The 21,128-nt window shown below is 43.7% G+C and overlaps 1 pseudogene; it reads right to left on the minus strand.

Annotated features, from left to right (window-relative positions):
• Nucleotides 1–574: 574 nt before the first annotated feature.
• On the minus strand, nt 575–20,200 carry LOC114777331 (zona pellucida sperm-binding protein 3-like; annotated as a pseudogene).
• Between the last annotated feature and the right edge of the window lie 928 nt (nt 20,201–21,128).

A 21,128-nucleotide genomic window follows, 5' to 3' on the forward strand; every position in this document is an offset into this window, starting at 1 on the left:
ATCACAAACCTCCATTCCCTTTCTTTCCAGTTGGTACACACTTATCAATTCACCACTAATCTGTGGTCGTTTCCACATTCTTGGTTTAGTGCCATCCAAAATACAATCTCATGGAAACTAAAGCGCTACTGTTAAATTTCCTCATGACAAGATAACAGTATGTAAAATATAAAAGGCCTAGTGATGTGTTTTGGCTGTTGGACAAGAAATTAATTTGACAAAATATCACTTTACAGATGGCCGATTCCTCAGACCCTCATCTGAAGTGTATTTAGTAAAGAGGACCTGTAGTTGTAAATGGTGCATGCTTAAAAAGAGACAGGACTACTTGATACACGACAGTCCATTTCAGCATTTATTTGGCTATTAAAAGAGAACGATCATAAAGAGACAGGCTGGTCAACCTCTGATGAACAACGGTCCCAAAGATATTTCTTTCTCCCATCCAGAATCTGAAAGCAAGGAAGAGGAACGGGATTAAAATGTATAATCAGCACAAACAGAAAGACAAAAATGGATGCCATGTCCACATACCTGAGACAGAAGTCAGATCTCTTGCCTTCCTGGACCCACAAGAACCATCACAGCAGCTACACAGTTGGTCCTCTCCACCCGCACCAGCCCACCTTCATAGAAAGATCAGGGCCTGAATAAAAAGTGCATGTGGATGTTGTAATGCAGCAGTCTAGTCCAGACCTACTTGTGTCCTACAAAAGAACAGGCTTTGTGCTCAGCATCAGTCGGGGAAGCAGCCGCTGTTGCCTTCAGCAAGCAAGTGATGAACAGCTGGAACAAGAGAGATACGGACGGTCAGCCACCATACCAAGGTGGTGGAACCATGAGAGCGAAGGGCCAGCTTGAGACACGTACAGAGCCAGTGTCCCCCTGCTGAAACCTGAAAGCCTCCAGCTGGAACTGGAGCTTGAAATCCTGTGTACGGGGCAGGAAGCGAGAAGATGAGCCAGTGAGCTTGGAATCAACCAGACACCTATAATAAAAAAAGGAGAGCAAAATGAGACAACAGCACATCGTAAACAAAGTCATAAAGAAATGAAGCTGCTCCTCACCCATGGTTCTGAATGAAGAGATAACTGGGAGCAGCAGCTGCATCAGGGACAGCGGTGACCACACAGACAACAAACACCCGGAGGGGGACATGGTTGTACTGCTTGACAGAAGCCTCAAAATGGATCAGATCTCCCATGTAATAGACGTTGGAAGGCCTCTCAAACTTCCAATCATCTGAAGACAAAAGCAAATGTTAGGAACAGCCAACACAGTGGAACAGTGGACCACAACTGTACCTACCAGTCATGAGCTTGAGAGAGAAGACCAGCAGCTCCTCTGCAGTTTTAGTAGCAGCATATGGGATCCAGGCAGGCTGCAGGGCATTGCTAGTAGTAATTAAAATATACTTTATGTCAAAAATGATTGATGACATATCTGCATGAGGAAAAAGCGCGTGATTTATGACCATCTACCCTTCTACATTCAAGCCTTCTCCACCGGACACTGTACGCGTAATTTATGACCTCCTTCCCTTCTCCCCTTCTCCCCTCTCCACCGGACACCCAGCGCGTAATTTATGACCTCCTTCCCTTCTCCCCTTCTCCCCTTCTCCACCGGACACCAGCGCGTAATTTATGACCTCCTCCCCTTCTCCCTGACCCTTCTCTAACCCAACCCATGCCTATGGCTAAGGTGTGTGTGTGTGTGTGTGTGTGTGTGTGTTTACCATGATGGCATAGGGTAATAAAAGAGGCGTAGGATGTCTCTGAACAGAGTACAACAGATTCTGTTACAATGGGCAGCCCGCTTGGTGCAGCTATGAAGAGACGTATTACGCCTACGCCTGTTACAAACAGGATAGTTTGTGATACACCATTTGCGCCAAAAAGGAGAAGGCCACGATCCTTGGTGAATTTTCTTCAGAACCCTGGTGGCTGTGAAGAATACGAATGGATGTTATCCGATGGACGTGTCGGCGGTTATATTTTTGACAAGAAGGAGCGTCATGTGAGACTGTACTCGGTGGACACGGACCAGGAGTTTACACCGGACGACCAATTGTGTGTGTCGTTTTATGCTGAAGACTGGTGTTGTTCAAGAATAACGGGTGGAAAAAGATTGAAGATGTAAATACGGGGCCTTTCTACATATCGTGGACCGGTGCTACGGATCAAAATCACTACTACATGTGTGGTGGATGTCAAGAGCGGAAATCAGAGTCTTACATTTACGTGTGTAGTGGTAAGAATGTCAGTCGTGTGGTGCCAGACGGTGAACGCCGTGTGTATGGATCGCCAAAGGATGTGAAAGTGATGTACCCGTGGTGTGATGTGGCCATACTCCACAACGTCTTCAAGAAGATTGACAGATTGTTTAAATGGAGCGATATTTTGGCCGGATACAACGAAATCAGGGTGTGTCTTTTTCATGGGGAGGTGGAGTGTGACTGTAAGAATGGACATCGCAGGAGCCTGTTTTTGCATTGCATAACAGATGTCTGCAGGGGGAAGTGTGACATTCCTGTGTCGATGGTTGAGGGTGAAGATTCGACACCCCGGTTTTTACATGTCTTTTGTCCGACATCAACGTGCGAAGTATCAGCCGTCAGGACCGCCCACCCTCTTTGTCTTCACCAAATGGGAGGCACCGGGGCGTGACATCAGAAACAACAGGTTCTGATTGGTCAGTGACAACTTCCTGTAGGCCAGTGACAACTTCCTGTAGGCCAGTGACAACTTCCTGTAGGCCAGGGGTAAAAGCCTGCGCACATGTGGAAAATGGACCTCTGAGCTATCTTGCTCAGGGGGGTTTCCCTCTCTTTCCCTTCTCTTTCTCTCTCCCTCTTTACTCTTTCTTCTCATGTTTACTTTCTCTGTAACCTTGGTACCTTTTTACATTCAATATTCACATGTAACTACAATAATTATTTACCGGTGTTAATAAATTAGAAACTGTTCATTTCTAACCTCTGTTGTGCCATGCCTCTTTCTGCCAGGTAACATCAAATTGGAGTGGTTGAATACAGTGCTTTGTGTGGAGGGAGAAAGAGTTTTTTCTACACACTCTATTCTCTTCTCCTACACCACATGGTCTTCATGTGTGGTCTTTTTTACAAATGGTGATCCCGACGTGATACCTTTGCTCGGATGTGGATCTGTGACCGTAAGTCTTTTATCTGAATTTTACTGCATAGGGAAGAATAGAATCTATGTGCTTTAATTTAAATAAAAAGTATCTACATATCCTAAAAAGCCCGGGACCGTAGAAACCGAGGCATTTCTAAATCCAGATCCAGTCCGACAAGGTATAAAATGAACATTGACTAATTACTGTATCACTTACAATGTGGCATGTAGATATGGCTGGCACAATAGATGAACCCACAAACCAAACTGTAACCAGTAATAACCAGGATTTGTGACATTTTAGATTACTGGTATTACATTGAACATCATAAACCATGTCCCACGGTGAACAATTTGATAATAACTGATCAGGGATTGGAAATTGCACTGTTAAACTTAATTGTTTTTATTTTAAATTCATGTTCAGTATGATCAACATGTTTAGGATCAGAATTTAAATTTATGTGAAACTGTTTCTCTCTCTGAACACCTCAACAATGCCATAATCTCAAATAATAGCTTTTAGTGATAAAGGTGTAATTCTCTAATCACATGGCAACAAGCGGGATTTTATTTGTGTTTATTTTTCCGGCCACTGTTGTTGATTGAACTTCGTTAAGCCGATGCAAATTCGCAGAGTTATGAATTCCCTAATAAAGGTGTAATTCTCCAATCACATGGCAACAAGCGGGACTTTTTTTATTTATTTTATTTGTGTTTATTTTTCCGGCCACTGTTGTTGATTGAACTTCGTTAAGCCGATGCAAATTCGCAGAGTTATGAATTCCCTAATAAAGGTGTAATTCTCCAATCACATGGCAACAAGCGGGACTTTTTTATTTATTTATTTGTATTTATTTTTCCGGCCACTGTTGTTGATTAGACTCAGTTAGTCAGTGCAAATCTGCGGAGTTATGAATTCCCTGATATCATTTTAAGCCTCCCACTATATTTACATGTTTTTTGCATTACATTATCTGATCATTGTTGCCATTTGTTTTTCTGGTTTGGTTTTGATGTACGATGAACACTGTTTTTCTACATGCACAATCTGTATGCAAACCTCATCACACTCCAGACAAAGAACCCAACCAAGTGTGAAAAGCCCTGGATCAAGTTGAATATTCTATGTATGCTGCTGTGTTTGATCTATGCCAAGAAGACAGGTTTCCCTACAAGGGTGACCTCAGACGCCTGAGGATCACAAAGGACACAGAACCACAACTATCGGCTACATTTGAATTCCCGACTGACCAGGAAGCAAGCAGATACACAATCATGACCCAATTGTGATCCCCATGGACCCTGAATACTCGAGTGCCCCAGGGGATCAACCGGCCGTCTGTAAGAATGGACATCGCAGGAGCCTGTTTTTGCATTGCATAACAGATGTCTGCAGGGGAAGTGTGACATTCCTGTGTCGATGGTTGAGGGTGAAGATTCGACACCCCGGTTTTTACATGTCTTTTGTCCGACATCAACGTGCGAAGTATCAGCCGTCAGGACCGCCCACCCTCTTTGTCTTCACCAAATGGGAGGCACCGGGGCGTGACATCAGAAACAACAGGTTCTGATTGGTCAGTGACAACTTCCTGTAGGCCAGTGACAACTTCCTGTAGGCCAGGGGTATAAAAGCCTGCGCACATGTGGAAAATGGACCTCTGAGCTATCTTGCTCAGGGGGGTTTCCCTCTCTTTCCCTTCTCTTTCTCTTCTCCCTCTTTACTCTTTCTTCTCATGTTTACTTTCTCTGTAACCTTGGTACCTTTTTACATTCAATATTCACATGTAACTACAATAATTATTTACCGGTGTTAATAAATTAGAAACTGTTCATTTCTAACCTCTGTTGTGCCATGCCTCTTTCTGCCAGGTAACATCAAATTGGAGTGGTTGAATACAGTGCTTTGTGTGGAGGGAGAAAGAGTTTTTTCTACACACTCTATTCTCTTCTCCTACACCACATGGTCTTCATGTGTGGTCTTTTTTACATGACAATGCCACGTCACACCCTGAACCACCCCCCCACACCGGCTAACCATTAAAAAGCAGAACAGGACCTCAGACCCCTAACACAATCTGGGTGATCACAGGTTCTGTTAAGTCATGGCTGTTAGACTGAATGGTGCAGCTGATGCTGTGTGAAGACTGTTGTTGGATCGACAAACTGGGTGACAGTCTGGGGTTGCAGAATTTGACATACATGCCTGGACCATTGGTAGACATCCCGTCGTTGCAAACCTCTGATGAGGAGCCACCACCGGCGGCGACACATGTGGGCGATGTCTCAAACCCGTGGGATGGCGACGAATTGACTTGTTCCACACTAAAAGCTTTTAAAACCATAAAGTTTTGCGTGTGCAGAATCCTCCAAAACATCGTCGGACGACTGCTACGGGAGACCTGTTACGGCTGCATGGTGGACCATCCGAGTCAGACCCAACACCCGTGTCTCTATGAGCCGGAGGGATATTTCTACATTACCAACATGGACAAGATAAAGCAGAGACTTTTCCAGCCTGAGACACACCACCTCATCACAAACGTTCTAACAGCGTGCGGCCTCTATGTACATCCTCAGAAAATCAACGGTGCTGTGGGGGCGCTGGCCTACGAATTAGAAGATGAACCTTTCTTTTTCCAGAGGCTGGATCAGATGACTGAGAGGCTTGCTGACTCACAAAGTGCTGATGTAATTTATGAAGCGCTAAAGAGCTGGGGTGAGAAGGCTGTTCTGTAAACATGGGTTTCAGTCTGTCAAAAGATTTTGTTAAATCTGAACTAACATCATTGTTGTGTAATGTTATTGCGGATGAATTAACAGTATTTATGTGACATCTAGCATACGTTTGGACAATCTCAAAAAACACATGACGTTAGCCAGAAGAAATTCTATAGTATGGTGTAATCTTGTACACATGTGTGTAAATGGTGACGGATGTTGTCATGCATCTATATGTAGGATCATAGAAAGCATGTTGTGTAATCATAGTTTTAAAATAGGCCACATCATAACGTTGTGTGCTTACGTAACCGATGTTTGTATTGTTAAACTGCGTGAAAAGTCATGATGAATGTTTATACCATCGTCGAGACGCTGGTTTCATACCTTATTGAGAGAGATTTAGATATATGTGTGAAATTTTTACAATACCTCGACAACGCATAATTTGAAAATAAATAATGTGTAACCAAAATAGAATGTGTCATTATTTCACGAAGCAACCCATCATGACTGACCTTTTAAAAAAATACTACTATACGCCAGACAGCGAGGGCTCCTTCGGTGGTAAAACAAGGTTAAAAGATGCCGTGTTTAAAAATACAGGGGTCAGGTTGTCTAATAAGACGGTTTCTGACTGGTTATCAGGGGAGGATGCATACACGTTACACAAACCAGCGCGTTTAAAATACAAGCGGAATAGAGTCGTGGTGTATGGTATAGACAAACAATTCCAAGCAGATCTTGTTGACATGTCTATGTATTCAAAGGAAAACGATGGTTATAAATTCATGTTAACGTGTATAGATGTTTTTAGTAAACATGCGTGGGCTCGTATTTTAAAAAACAAGACCGGAGCTGAGGTGACTAGAGCATTTGAAACTATTCTAAAGGAAGGACGAGTACCTCAAAAATTACAGACCGATCGAGGAAAGGAGTTTTTCAACAAAGGATTTCAAAATCTAATGAGAAAACACAGCATCACCCATTTTGCCACAGGTAGCGAATTAAAGGCAAGCGTTATCGAACGTTTTAACAGGACTATTAAGGGTAGAATGTGGCGATATCTGACATCGGTCAATTCTAAAAGGTATATAGACGTACTTCCTGATTTAATAAAATCATACAATGCCAGCTACCATCGTAGCATTAAAATGAAACCTGCACAGGTCTGCTCTACAAATGAAGCACGAGTGTTTCAGTCATTGTACGGTGTGAACGATGCGAAGCAGAAAAATGTTACGTTCAATTACAAAACAGGCGACATTGTAAGAATTTCTAAAGCAAGAGGTGCATTCACAAAAGGATATGAACAAAACTTCACAGATGAATTCTTTACTATATCAGCATGTATCCCGCGTAATCCACCGGTCTACAAATTGGTAGATTATGACGGCGATATAATAGACGGTACCTTTTATGAAGAAGAATTGCAAAAGATCAAACTAATCAGTAATAAACCGTTTAAAGTTGAGAAAATTTTGGAAAGGAAGAACATGGGGAAAAGACGTATGGTCTTTGTGAAGTGGTTGGGGTGGCCTGAAAAATTTAACTCTTGGGTTGATGAAAAAGACGTAGTAGATGTTTAAATAGTTTGTTCCAGAATCAGTCTTTCATTCACGATAAAACAACACCATGGGGGACGAAGGCTTTTATGTAACCCTGCCGTGTAATGCCTCACAGAGCGTATATCCTGATAATACCATATCAAAGTATAGGACCAAACTCGCGAAACCTATTATTTTAAAGGGCGATTGGGAAGTAGCGCTGATTGAATTCCAGTACCCGCGATCATGGCCGACTTTTGGAGAGGATGACAAAATCATCTTTTTGACAATAATATAACAGGGGAGAGATTGGATGTTACAATACGCGTAGGTTATTACACAAGCATTACAGACATAGTCAAAGAGATAAGCGGCTATACCAGGGTACACGGCGTTACATTTGGTTATGATGACCTTATTAATAAGGTTTATGTCTATTCGAACAAACCTGTCACCATAGCGATATCAGGCAAGCTTAGGATTATTTTAGGATTTAAGAATAACGAATTTTTTGACGCAAGCATTACTGTGGATCCGTTGAGTCGATCATATGCATCATATCCGGCCGACCTGTATGGTGGCGAATATAGCCTTTTTGTCTATACAGACTTTATAGAATATCAGGCGGTGGGTGACTATTTTGTACCCCTTCTACGATGTGTACATATAACCGGGAAAAACAAAGAGTTTGTCACAGTCAAGTATGACAGAGCGCACTACGTACGTGTTTCGAAATCACACATCAGCGATATAGCTGTAGAAGTGAAATCAGATCAGAATTGTGTCATACCATTTAAGTACGGCAAGGTGGTTACAAAACTACACTTCAGACCCACGAAACAATCTCAAAGAATTTGAGAAACTATGAAGGCTTTTAATCCGTACACGATAGACCCTCATCGTTATGTGACGTATTATCAAAACCAAGCGGGGGTGGGATTCCAGGTTTTTATGGCGCCCCTTCCATGTACGGCGCAGGGCTTGGCGGTATTTTCCGAGGTCTTTTCCGAATGGCACTACCGCTATTGAAAAAAGGTTTCGCTATAGCAAAACCCCATCTAAAATCGGACAAAGAACATTGTTACCGATGTAGTAACGAATGTCATGAGACCTAGACAAAATGATGTTGGACAAGATGGTTCAGGTATGATGGTAATGAACAGGCGATATGAACACAAACCACCGGGTGTAAAACGAATCACACATGGCAAGAAAAGCAAAGTAAAGAAGAAACAAAACTCAGTGTCTAAAAGAAACTCGAGGGGTAAACAACGCATGCATGAGTATCGGACTAAAAGAAATTTAAAAAACATCTTTTAGTCATGGCGTTAATACACGGGATGTCCGATGAATGCGTAAAGTCAGAGTTGGATTTGTTTACAGTCCCCATGACGCAGTTGTCTATAGAAAAAAGTACATACATCGAAGTACCGCCTATCTCGGCACTGACTGACTCTGCACCCCTGGAGTTTTTCATAGCTGGAAACGGTGAAGACTATGTTGATTTAAACAATACACTTTTATACACAAGACTCAAGATCACTAAACCGGATGGCACCGATATAGATGAGGGTGCACCAGTCGGCTTGGTTAATTACCCCGGAGCTACAATATTTTCACAGGTCGACGTATCCCTGGGGGATCGGCTGATCTCACAGAGTTCAAATACATACCCGTACAGAAGTTTTGAGTGTTTGATAAATTATGACCGTCATGCGCTCGAAAACGTTTTCTCAGCGGGCCTATTTTACAAGGATACTGCGGGTCATATGGATACTGCGGATCCGCTGGAGCAAACCAGGGGGGTTGAACAAGAGGGCCGCATTCACTAATGCTAGTAGCGTTTTTTGAATTATTATCTCCCATACACCGTAGAATCTTTTTTCAAGAAAACTCTTGTTGAACGGCGTTGATATAAAAATTCGATTAACACGTGCTAAGATGAATTTTGCTTAATGCGCAGTGACAATTTGGGTTATAAAATAAACATACTTGGCAGCGTCCATGTTTTGTTAAAAAGGTTTCAGTGTCACCAGCTGTCGGTTGGGACACCGCAGGCATTACTCACAGCAGCAGCTAAATATCCTATCGACAGGGTATACTTAAAAAATTCTCTCCGTGCCCACCGGAACACACGCGTCGCTAATCAGGAAACCTGTTTTTTGGGGACACTACCAAAAGCCATTGTGATTGGGATGGGTTGATAATGACTCATTTTCAGGATCTTATGCTAAAAACCTTTTGCATTCAAACATTATGATTTAGAATTCCTAGCAGTGTATGTGACTGACAGCAATTCCCTACAAGCCGTTTCAACGACAAGTACTAGAAGGTTCTGCTATAAGAGAGTTTTATCAGTTGGCGTTATCAACCGGCAGACATCTAAAAAATCGGGCATTGTCTATCGACAGAGAGGATTTCTTGAACGGTTACACACTCTACGCTTTTAACCTCACGCCGGACGAAGAATGCAGCCAACACATGTCGTTAATTAGATCAGGGAACATCAGATTGGAAATGCGTTTTTAGACAACCGCTTCGAAAACACTATCAATTTAATAGTTTACGCTATATTTGATAGCATAATTGAAGTGTCCAATCGCAGGCAGATTCTTGTGGACCACTACTGAATTAATGAACACCGTACAACTATTAAATATTATGGACAAAATCTCCACAAACACGTGTTTTTTAGGCGTACTGCCGTCCGACCAATTACCCAAAGACCTGTGGCAACATTACCAGCATCTGTGATAATTACCAGCATCTGTGATAATTAACACACACAGTTCGGACCAACCGGGTGAACACTGGTTAGCTGTGTACATAACTGAAGACCGTGTCGGTTGTTTTTTTGACAGTTTTGGAAACAGGCCAGACAGCAAGATGTTTCCGTCAACCGTTTATAAATTTCTAAAACTACATGTTACAATGTACAATTTTCAAATAATAAAACGGTTCAGGATTTATCATCGGTTACGTGCGGCGAACACTGTGTATTCTTTCTCTACCACATGTCAAAGGGGTTTGAGCTATGAAGATGTTTTTATCTAAATATTCCAACGACTTGACTAAAATGATAAAAGGTCTCGCTATTTGTGAAAAAACTACACCCGCATGTCTATAATTGTGATATGTTTAAAAACTCTCAATGTATACAATCTGGTGAGGTGTTTATGAAAAAATCTTATTCTAATAAATGAGTCGAAAAACAAATATATGTATCATCAAGTTTGTTTATTGTCATCACATGTTCAAACACGTTTTAAAACAAGACTGTATACACTTTTTAAAAATGTAACCATGCGCTGTATCTAGACGTGGCGATGAAAACACGGGTGGTTCTGAATCACCATCATCATCACGGTTGGTAAAAGTCCTTGTTTAATGTTTTTTAAATGAATTGACCTCATCTTTAACACGGTCTGTTTGGAACCGTAGAAAGAGGTATGTTCAACATTGCTATAGCACTCAGGAATTTACGCCACCCCTTGGGTCTCCTATGAGGATTCATAGTTTGAGGGGTGGTAACGTTCTTAACCAAATCGAAATGTGAGATCCTGGAATGATCGTACCGTTGAAAACAATTCGCCCTCTCTACCCCATGCAGCAACCCCCTGTGATTTCATCATTTTTTCTAATATATACCGGACATTCCTTTTACTTCTCTGCGGTACATTTTGTAAAACCTCTTTAACCGTAGCGTCGTCATCAGCGGTCGCTGCTTCTGTGGGCGATGTCTGTACATTTTCAGATGCCTGTGGTAGGTTAAGCGTTATCGATTTAGTCTCATGATCACCCTGCTTAACCACCGATATACCTCTGCAAGAGTGTCGAGTATAATTTGGCTTTTCCATAATCCCCCCAAATCAGTTCTGTCCAAACACTTTTTATCGATAAAGTGAAGTGATTGTCACATGTGATACACAGCAGCACAGCACACAGTGAAATTTGTCCTCTGCATTTAACCCATCACCCTGAGTGAGCAGTGGGCAGCCATGACCGGCGCCCGGGGAGCAGTGTGTGGGGACGGTGCTTTGCTCAGTGGCACCTCAGTGGTAGCTTGGCGGATCGGGATTCGAACCGGCAACCTTCTGATTACGGGGCCGCTTCCTTAACCGCTAGGCCACCACTGCCCCACTAAAAGTGAAGTGATTGTCACACGTGATACACAGCAGCACACCACGCAGTTCACACAGTGAAATTTGTCCTCTGCATTTAACCCATCACCCTTGGCGAGCAGTGGGCAGCCATGACAGGCGCCCGGGAGCAGTGTGTGGGACGGTGCTTTGCTCAGTGGCACCTCAGTGGTACCTTGGCAGAATCGGGATTCGAACCGGCAACCTCTGATTGTGGGGCCGCTTCCTTAACCACTAGGCCACCACTGCCTAGGCCCATCGATGCATCCAAATCATTTTCCGCGCGCTGTCTCAGAGGTATAGGTGCACCATCGTTTTTTAACCTGTCCCATCTGTCGCTGGGGTACCAAATACATCCTTTCAGCGTGTTCCATTAGCCCCCCTGTCTTGATGCGATTAGACTACTTATAAAGGGGACGGCTACGCTTAACAGAGGTAAAAGGAACCCACCCCTCTTGATTGATCACATATTTCTTTCCACACCATTGTTTTATATCGGCTATGAATTTTATAGCTTTTTTCTTTTTTTCCAACTTTTATATTGTGACTTTGTCAATGGTATTGTACCGCTGAGCACATTCAAAGCCACTTCGCATAAGGTTAGGAATCAACTCATTCGAAGATTCTTGTAAATGAGACGTCTCTGTATCGGCTTAGCCTTAAGTAAGAGTTTTAGAAGCGGCAGATTTCTATAAAGACGATTAGACATGTCAGCGTTCTAAACTCTTTTTTTCTGAACATAGACCACCGGATACTCTGAAAGCAGATCCGTTTCGAGACGAAATGTGTCAGGTGTTCTAGATTTATAATCAATCATGAGGTGCCAAAGGGTTTTTCAGTAGCGTTTTTAAAACATTCAAGGAAGAATTTTGTTATTACCAGGATATATCTGTCTCGCTAATACAGCAATCTGTGTATTGTCTCTTGGGTTTTTGAAAAGTATTAGGTAATTGGTGTTTAAACTGATTGTTCTGCTGGATTTCCCCTGAAAAAACAAATTCTGAACCATGTAGATAGCGCTGAGATTTCTATGATGCACGTATTGTGTAAACACTTTTTAAACCTGCTTATTGCCCCTCGCAACATCCATTAAGTCATTGATAATTAATAGCGATGGTTTGGTCGGCGGCAAGAGTTGGTCGTCCGATAGTGTGTCAGGAATACCTTGTATAAAATTAATATTCCTAATTTTTAACAACTCGTCATAAAGAGGTTGCCAGCAGTCGTAAATGTAGACAATGTTTTCAATCGTTGTAGATATTAAGCGGTCGGCATCGGCTATTAATGCTTTCACAAAAAACGTTTTTCCAGAGTTTGACGGTCCGCTTACTATACACGAGAACGGATGTTGCAATCTGGGATCGAATCCTGAGATGATACACAAATTTTTATTGTAGAAAATCACACACATGTATATAATAGCATAAAAATACAAATATAAATACACAAATGTCAGACATATTGAAAAAAAAAAAAAAAAAAAAAAAAAAAAACATACACAATACCAAACATCCATATATACAATGTTACAAACATGTTGAAAATCACACAGATACAAATAATAGAAAACTGTACATATATACAGATGTTACAGACATAATGATTAAAAAAAAAAAAAAAAAGAAAAATGTTTTATTTACATATTTACCTGTGACATCTCTCAAAGTCATCTTGTGTCAATACCCATAGGGGAGCGTCGTAAAGTCTGGGAGCAGTACTCGTTTGTTGTACACAACTTTGAACCTTTTGACATCTGATTTGTTATGTAATGTGAGGTGTCTTTTATTCCTGGTAATTGTGTCTGTGCATGTTAAAACATGTTGCGACCGGTCTATCTATTACATAGCTGTTAACCAAATCAACCAGAGAGCGTAGATTTACAGCTTTTGAATTTTCAGCATTGAGAGTGATACCCTTGGCCTTCATGGATGTCTTACCGTTAGCAGTGATGTAACCATATGTTTTCGGACCGCCTGAACAAAATTCTGTAATGTAATCCCCGGGGCCTACCTCGTCAGTAAGATCGCCCAGATATGGACCTAGGGGTGGCTCCCAGTCACCATCTTTTGAGACAAAGATTAGACTGTCTGTGTCGCTGTACAACAGTCGATCACCCAATTTCTCCATCACAGAATATAATTCTAGGCGTGCATGAGCAGTTGTAAACGCTCCAAGAAAACACATTAATGTCAAGCATTTGAGCGCCATAACCGTCTGCATAACGCCACTGAACCAATGCCACTTCGTCCGAGACAAATGCAAAATGTGTGATTTCACGACCATCCCCAAAAATGTAGCGTGCAAAGTCATCAGGATCTTTCAACAACTCTGTGAATGGAAGGTTTTCCCGCATTGAAAATCGGCCCCAAAGTGAATTCAATAGGAGTGTGTTAATATTTCTCCTTGCAGGGTTTGAACAGATTTTTTCAGGATTCAGACGGATACCCTGTTTTTGAAAATAATCTTCGATGTAGGCATGCTTTTCAGCATCCGTCACAACCCCCGGCGGGTACCCACTGGCTTCCTGCTTGTATTGTAAGAAACGTTTCACATAATCTGCAAACAACGTTTTCTGATCTGTTCAAAATGCCACACTTCATGAATCTCAGCCCAAAACATAACCCATCTGTACAGCTTTCAACAATTCATGCTAACCCAACAACCCGAAAGAGATCTCTCGCCGTCAGTAGATGTACATGGTGACGCTTGATTCTCAAGATGACAACATGTTCTACAAAGCGGGAACATTAGTTTGCCGCCGCATCGGTAAGGCAACACAGGGTGTAAGAGACCACGTGGCGGGTACAAACCGTTGCTTTAATCAACCCATAGTAATTTTCGAGACTATCAAAGTCTTTCAAATGATCTGTGGGTGGCCGATCGGATATTCCTTTGATGATTGACAAAATGGGTAGAGACTGGTGAAATCAAAGTAACAAATTTTTTCACCGTCCGATGTTTTGTGATAGAGTTTGTACGCGTTCGTTCGACCGCCAAAGAGGCTGTCTCTCGGCTTTAGACGACTGGGATGTGTATATGTTGACATGAACTCTTATGACTGATGGAATCGACCTGTTTTAAAACGACCGCCACTGGCACTCCCACATAACTTCGACTTTTAGCCGTACACCTTGGTGAGGGTTTCAATCTTATCATCAAAACACCTTCTTAAAACACTGTACGGGAGCCTTGACAAAGGATGAGTTTGGGTGGGTGTGTATTTACAATCATGTCCATGATGCATACACCCATTAAATTCTAAACCGTATTTACGACCATTTTTTTCATAATAGCCGTCAAGACAGTATTTCCCAACCACAACCTCACCCTCTGTCAGAGCGTGTTGGATGTTCACATGCCTGGTTGTTTTGACATATTCCAGCCATTCAATGCTAATGTCTGAAAACGCCTGGTTTTTGGCTTGTGTACGCGTATGTGTAAGAGCGAGTGTATCACGTGGTAGGTAGTGTGTTTTGTATACAGCCATGCAGCACGATGCCAACGTGGTTTGACCAAAAGGGTCTAGACCCGTGCATTCTATGAACTCATCACGGTATTTCAGACACGCCTCTCTTAACAGCATGACGTCGTTTCGACCGTAGAAAACGGAGTTCCTTCTGAAAATCAAAAACACCGCACGCTGATTCGTGTGTACCAGTCATCAAATTCACGTCTTGCCAGCATGGACATGTTGTCATATCCATAAAAGGTCTTATCGGGGTATGGGCCTATGTAATGGTTGTTTGAGCGTGTGTTAAAACTTGTGTGGGAAAATAACCCCTTTCTGTGGTGGTGAGATTTAACGCAGATGTTGTTTTTTGCCAGACTCATCGGTAGAAAAGAATAGCTGTCGATAAAACGCTTGTTTAAAACATGCATCAAACATGAATATCAGACGGCATCCAGTCATTTGTCACATCTAGTTTGATCCCGTTTTGAGTAATATTCCAAAAGTATGAAATTGTCAAACCCTGCAGCGTTGTGTGCTAAAATGTGAAACCGTTGAACCTCGGTCGACGGAGCCAATTCACAAATTCACGCACACACAGTCACCCTCAGCCGTGAAACTCCACACCTGTAAATGTAATTGCGCAAACAAAATTTGCATGATGTTTGGCCGTTCTCGAAACGTGTTTCAAAATCAAAAAAAATGTAAGCGGTTATTTGTCTTCCTTCAATCTAATGGGTTGTATGAAGCATTCATGCTTAGCGTCTGGAATCAGTTCTTCACGACAATGAACACAGTGTGGTGTCGGACACGTGTGTGGTTTGGGTTTTTTAACACTACGTGGTAGCGTCAAATTGTGATCTTACAAAATTTTGTAAGAATTGTAACAGACGTTACCACGCTAGGATCGCTCTTCATAGGACGGGGCTGTTTATGTTTGTCAAAACAAAAATCAGACTTGCAAAACCTCCCACAAGACAAGCAATATCTCGAACCTGTGACCCTTGAAGGGCAGCCGGGGTCGTTACAAACATCACACCTGTATTTGCAACCATGGTCTCTGAACGAAGTGTAACCGGCATAGCAGAATTCACAGACATACGGCACCCCCATGAACGCCTTGAGGTTTAATATTCCATAGTAATGGCTGTCGTGTATGTATAAAAAGGATGTTTTTGCATGCGGTACAGTGCTAGTTTGAAATTTCTGCAACACCCCTACGTCTGATCTTAAAAGATCACAATCTTGATGTCCAATAAGCTCTCAATTTTGGAACATCATTAAAGCCGACTTTATGGTGAATAGGTAGCCCGCACCGTGTCTGAAATGTGGCAGCCAATTTTTCTAAATAAGCTGTTGGTTTCTCAGGGTTTACAAAATTTGCCAGGCATATCGCGAAGCACAAATGGTTTGTAACATTAACGGGGCAGAATAGATTCATCCTGTTCTTGCTTATTATCTGATCATGAGCCAAATCACACAATTTACGTCGCACGCCCCCATCACGACCTCTAGCGATTGAAACAGTCAGGTGTAGTGTCTCATCGCACATAATTTTTTTATTGCTTTGGATTATTTTTTCGATGGCGTCCATCAGAATTTCTACGAATGGTTATTCGCGGGTGAAAGGATCGCATTAACATCTGAAAGCAGGGTATCGCCACTCAGTGTGACATCGAAAGCACCACTCTGTCCGGCCAGTTGTGTGTGAGAATTTTACGATATCTTTGAATACATCGTTGATGTGTGAAATATATGATATGTCGCTGCTCGAAACGGATCTGAAATTAATATCACGACGCAGTACCACCCCATTGAACCGTGGTTTAGGTGTAACATGGTAACCGTCTATCACACCACCCCTTATAGACAATTCTTCTAAGGATACTTGATCAGATTCAGCACCACAACCATTTTGAATTTTATGTAAAACATTATTAAACATCTCAATTTCCCCCCCATGTCTCGATGTTTAACTATCGTGTAGTGTTTTTATTAAAATCTTCCACAGCATCACCACCAATACATGACGTTTAGACGGCTCCATTATGGATGACACAAGTTTAAAAACACCCCTTACACACGTGAAATGCCACTTAAACGCAACAAAACCGCTGATAACGATGACCAATCGACACGCTTCAGATCTGATGTATGTTCTACAGCTTTGGCTATAATCCCTACAGTCCTAATCAACTTTTCTTGCAAGTCATACACCTTAACAATGTTATCTAATACCTGTTTATGGCACCACACAGCATTTCAGAATGATTAGAAAACCGCCGGTACCTCTGTGGGTCGATGTGGTTTGGTTCTGTTTGCGTGGCGATGTCTGATCTGGCAAAATCTACTGCATCCCACGCTTTGTAATCAGTGTTGGTCCAATCGGCGACAAAGTCGAGATCAACGTTTACGGGGTTTCTACCTGTAACAAAAATCACACAATGTTAAAATTAATATTTTATTAAAATAACGATTGCGTTTAAAACCATGTAAATACACACCTTCTGGCTTTTCCGGGAGCTTGAAATCTGTTTTCGTCTTCTTTCCTGATAGTTTTATCAAACCTGATTGTCAATATTTTATTAAAATAATAATAAATTGTGTTAAAAACATATGTAATACATACCTTGCGGCTTTTTCACCATACGCTTTTGTGACTTTTCCACGCACAGATCTACCACGGGAGCCAGGTGCTTTCGCTTGCGTGTGGCTTTCCGACCTGACGGCTTGTCGACCCCTGTATTATCAACGCCTGGCTTAGGAATGGTGGCCACAAGTTGTCTGATGGTTGCTGTACAGAACAAGAGATATTACAATCACAACCATATGATGAAAAATTCATAAAACCGTATTAGATAGTCATAAATATATTACCTAAACTGTCGGCAGAGCATCCAACATCAGCGGTTACAACGTTGGAGTTTGGATAATGTTCCGCTATTAGAATGCATACACGGTCAAAAACACACACTCACAACTATGTAGTGATATTATTATTATTAGTAGGATCTGTGGTTTTTACAATTACCTTGGTATGAAATTTGTGGTTCAGAATCACCCGCACCAAAACCCTCGGTCCATAGACTTTCGAACCCCGGTGTTTCAAAACATGCCAGGTTTGCTGGTCCTTCGAGTGATTCTACAGAAAAGTCACACCTATTAACAAATAAATAAATAAACACACACATACGTTGTAACAAGACTTATAGTTTATGTGTTATGAAAAACTTACTGAGAGTTCATCGTAGGTGATAGTCTTGTGATGGTCGATCAGTCGAATGAAGACCTAGAGGGTCTCTCTTGTTATATAGACCTGAGTGTGTGTGTGTGTGTGTAAGGTCACACGTTGATTCATTGTTTGCGAGAATGGTGGAACCAGATGACCCTAGTTGTAAACAAATGGTACGATTAGGGTGTTAAAGATTGTTAGAGGATGTGCTAGGATCTACGTGTGTGTGGGTCAGGGAAATCATGAAACGGTTTTATTTTAGCAGTAGGGGTATGAAATTAACTTTGTTTGAAAGCAAAATAGTTTTTCTTTAACTAGAAACACTTTTTAAAACATATATCATTTAAATAAGGTTTCTGTTTTGGTCTGTGTGTGTGTGTGTGTGGTGTGAGACATTGTAAGGCCACACATTGATTCAGTGTTTGAGAGAAAGAGGTAATGGTATGTTGGCTTATAACCTCCCCACAACAGCCATAGTTTGTAAACAAGTGATAATACATCTGTTTTTTTTAAAGCATGTCTAAGTGTTTATGTAAGAATGGACATCGCGGGAGCATGCTTTGTCTTACATAACAGATGTCTGGAGGGGGAAGGAAGGAAGGAGGTCATAAATTACGCGCTGGTGTCCGGTGGAGAAGGGAAGGAGGTCATAAATTACGCACACAGTGTCCGGTGGAGAAGGGGAGAATGTAGAAGGGTAGATGGTCATAAATCACGCGCTTTTTCCTCATGCAGATATGTCAATCATTTTTGACAAAGTATATTTTAATTACTACTATTGCTACTCACATTGTGAAGCCTGGTCACGTGCAAGAAGAAACCGATATCAAAAAGCATCTAAATACAGAGAGACATGGGAGAGCAGATCAGCTAGAGCTCACCTCAAATAGTGGCATTCAATCCCAATTACAGCACCACACCACCACACCACAGTATCAACAAACACCCGGAGGGGGACATGGTTGTACTGCTTGACAGAAGCCTCAAAATGGATCAGATCTCCATGTAATAGATGTTGGAAGGCCTCTCAAACTTCCAATCATCTGAAGAGAAATGCAAATGTTAGGAACAGCCACACAGTGGAACAGTGGACCACAACTGTACCTACCAGTCATGAGCTTGAGAGAGAAGACCAGCAAGCTCCTCTGCAGTTTTAGTAGCAGCATATGGGATCCAGGCAGGCTGCAGGGCATTGCTACTCACATTGTGAAGCCTGGTCACATGCAAGAAGAAACCGATATCAAAAAGCATCTAAATACAGAGAGACATGGGAGAGCAGATCAGCTAGAGCTCACCTCAAATAGTGGCATTCAATTCTAATTACAGCACCACTGGTTCTGACTATTGGAGCAGAAGGTGTCAGAAATGGCTCTTGGGAGGTAGGTCAGAGAAAAGGAATAAACCAGGGGAATCGTTGGTCATCTGTGTTTGAAGGGGGAAAAAAGCCAGAGTTACTGGAGAAAGTCCAACAGATTCCTGACCGAAGAGGAACCAGAACTCACCACTACTTGGCTGCCACAGGCCTGCAAATAGGACTGAAAATACAGCAGCTGAGCCACAGAATCTTCTCCAGTCACCCCACAGCCTCCTAGTGAGATGTCTGATGCCTGGATGAGCTCTCCAGAACCAAACAGGTCCTTCTTAACCTGCACGTGCACCATATTCTCGTCACAGGTAGCTGCCACACTGCTGACTGATACCGGCTCCCTCAGCTGGAACTGCACTGGGGGGACGTGGGCTCTACTGGCATCTGAGGAAACTTCCAGGTCAGCTCCTTTACTGGGCCAAGCAGCTGCTGCTGCTGGACACTTCCAGGATCTTGAAGCTGCCCCCCTGATCCCTGAGGGCGAAGGAGCAAACGGGGGACGTGCAGGAACCTGAGGCATCCCGGGGACAAAGGGGGGGGCGGCAGGCACCTGAGGCGGTGGTGGTGGCACAAACCAGGGGACAAAGGGGGGACGGGCAGGCACTTGAGGCATCCCGGGGACAAAGGGAGGTCGGGCAGGCAGCGGTGGTGGCACAAACCCTGGGACAAAGGGCGGACTGGCAGGCACCTGAGGCGGTGGCAGCACCCTGGACAAAGGGCGGACTGGCAGGCACTGAGGCGGTGGCAGCACCCGGGGACAAAGGGCGGACTGGCAGGCACCTGAGGCGGTGGCAGCACCCCGGGGACAAAGGGCGGACTGGCAGGCACCTGAGGCGGTGGCAGCACCGGGGACAAAGGGCGGACTGGCAGGCACCTGAGGCGGTGGCCAGCACCCCGGGGACAAAGGGCGGACTGGCAGGCACCTGAGGCGGGTGGCAGCACCCGGGGACAAAGGGCGGACTGGCAGGCACCTGAGGGGTGGCAGCACCCCGGGACAAAGGGGGACTGGCAGGCACCTGAGGCGGTGGCAGCACCCCGGGGACAAAGGGGGACTGGCAGGCACCTGAGAGGCGGTGGCAGCACCCCGGGGACAAAGGGCGGACTGGCAGGCACCTGAGGCGGCGGCACAAACCCGGGGACAAACGGGGGAGGGCAGGCACCTGAGGGGGCGGCAGCACCCGGGGACAAACGGGGGACGGGCAGGCACCTGAGGCGGCGGCAGCACCCGGGGACAAACGGGGGACGGGCAGGCACCTGAGGCGGCGGCAGCACCCCGGGGAAAACGGGGGACGGGCAGGCACCTGAGGCGGCGGCAGCAGCACCCCGGGGACAAACGGGGGACGGGCAGGCACCTGAGGCGGCGGCAGCACCCCGGGGACAAACGGGGGACGGGCAGGCACCTGAGGCGGCGGCAGCACCCCGGGGACAAACGGGGGACGGGCAGGCACCTGAGGTGGCGGCAGCCCGGGGACAAACGGGGGAATGGCAGGCACCTGAGGCGGCGGCAGCACCCGGGGACAAACGGGGGACTGGCAGCACCT

This window comes from Denticeps clupeoides, unplaced genomic scaffold (genome assembly GCF_900700375.1).
Source record: "Denticeps clupeoides unplaced genomic scaffold, fDenClu1.1, whole genome shotgun sequence".
Classification (NCBI taxonomy): domain Eukaryota; kingdom Metazoa; phylum Chordata; class Actinopteri; order Clupeiformes; family Denticipitidae; genus Denticeps; species Denticeps clupeoides.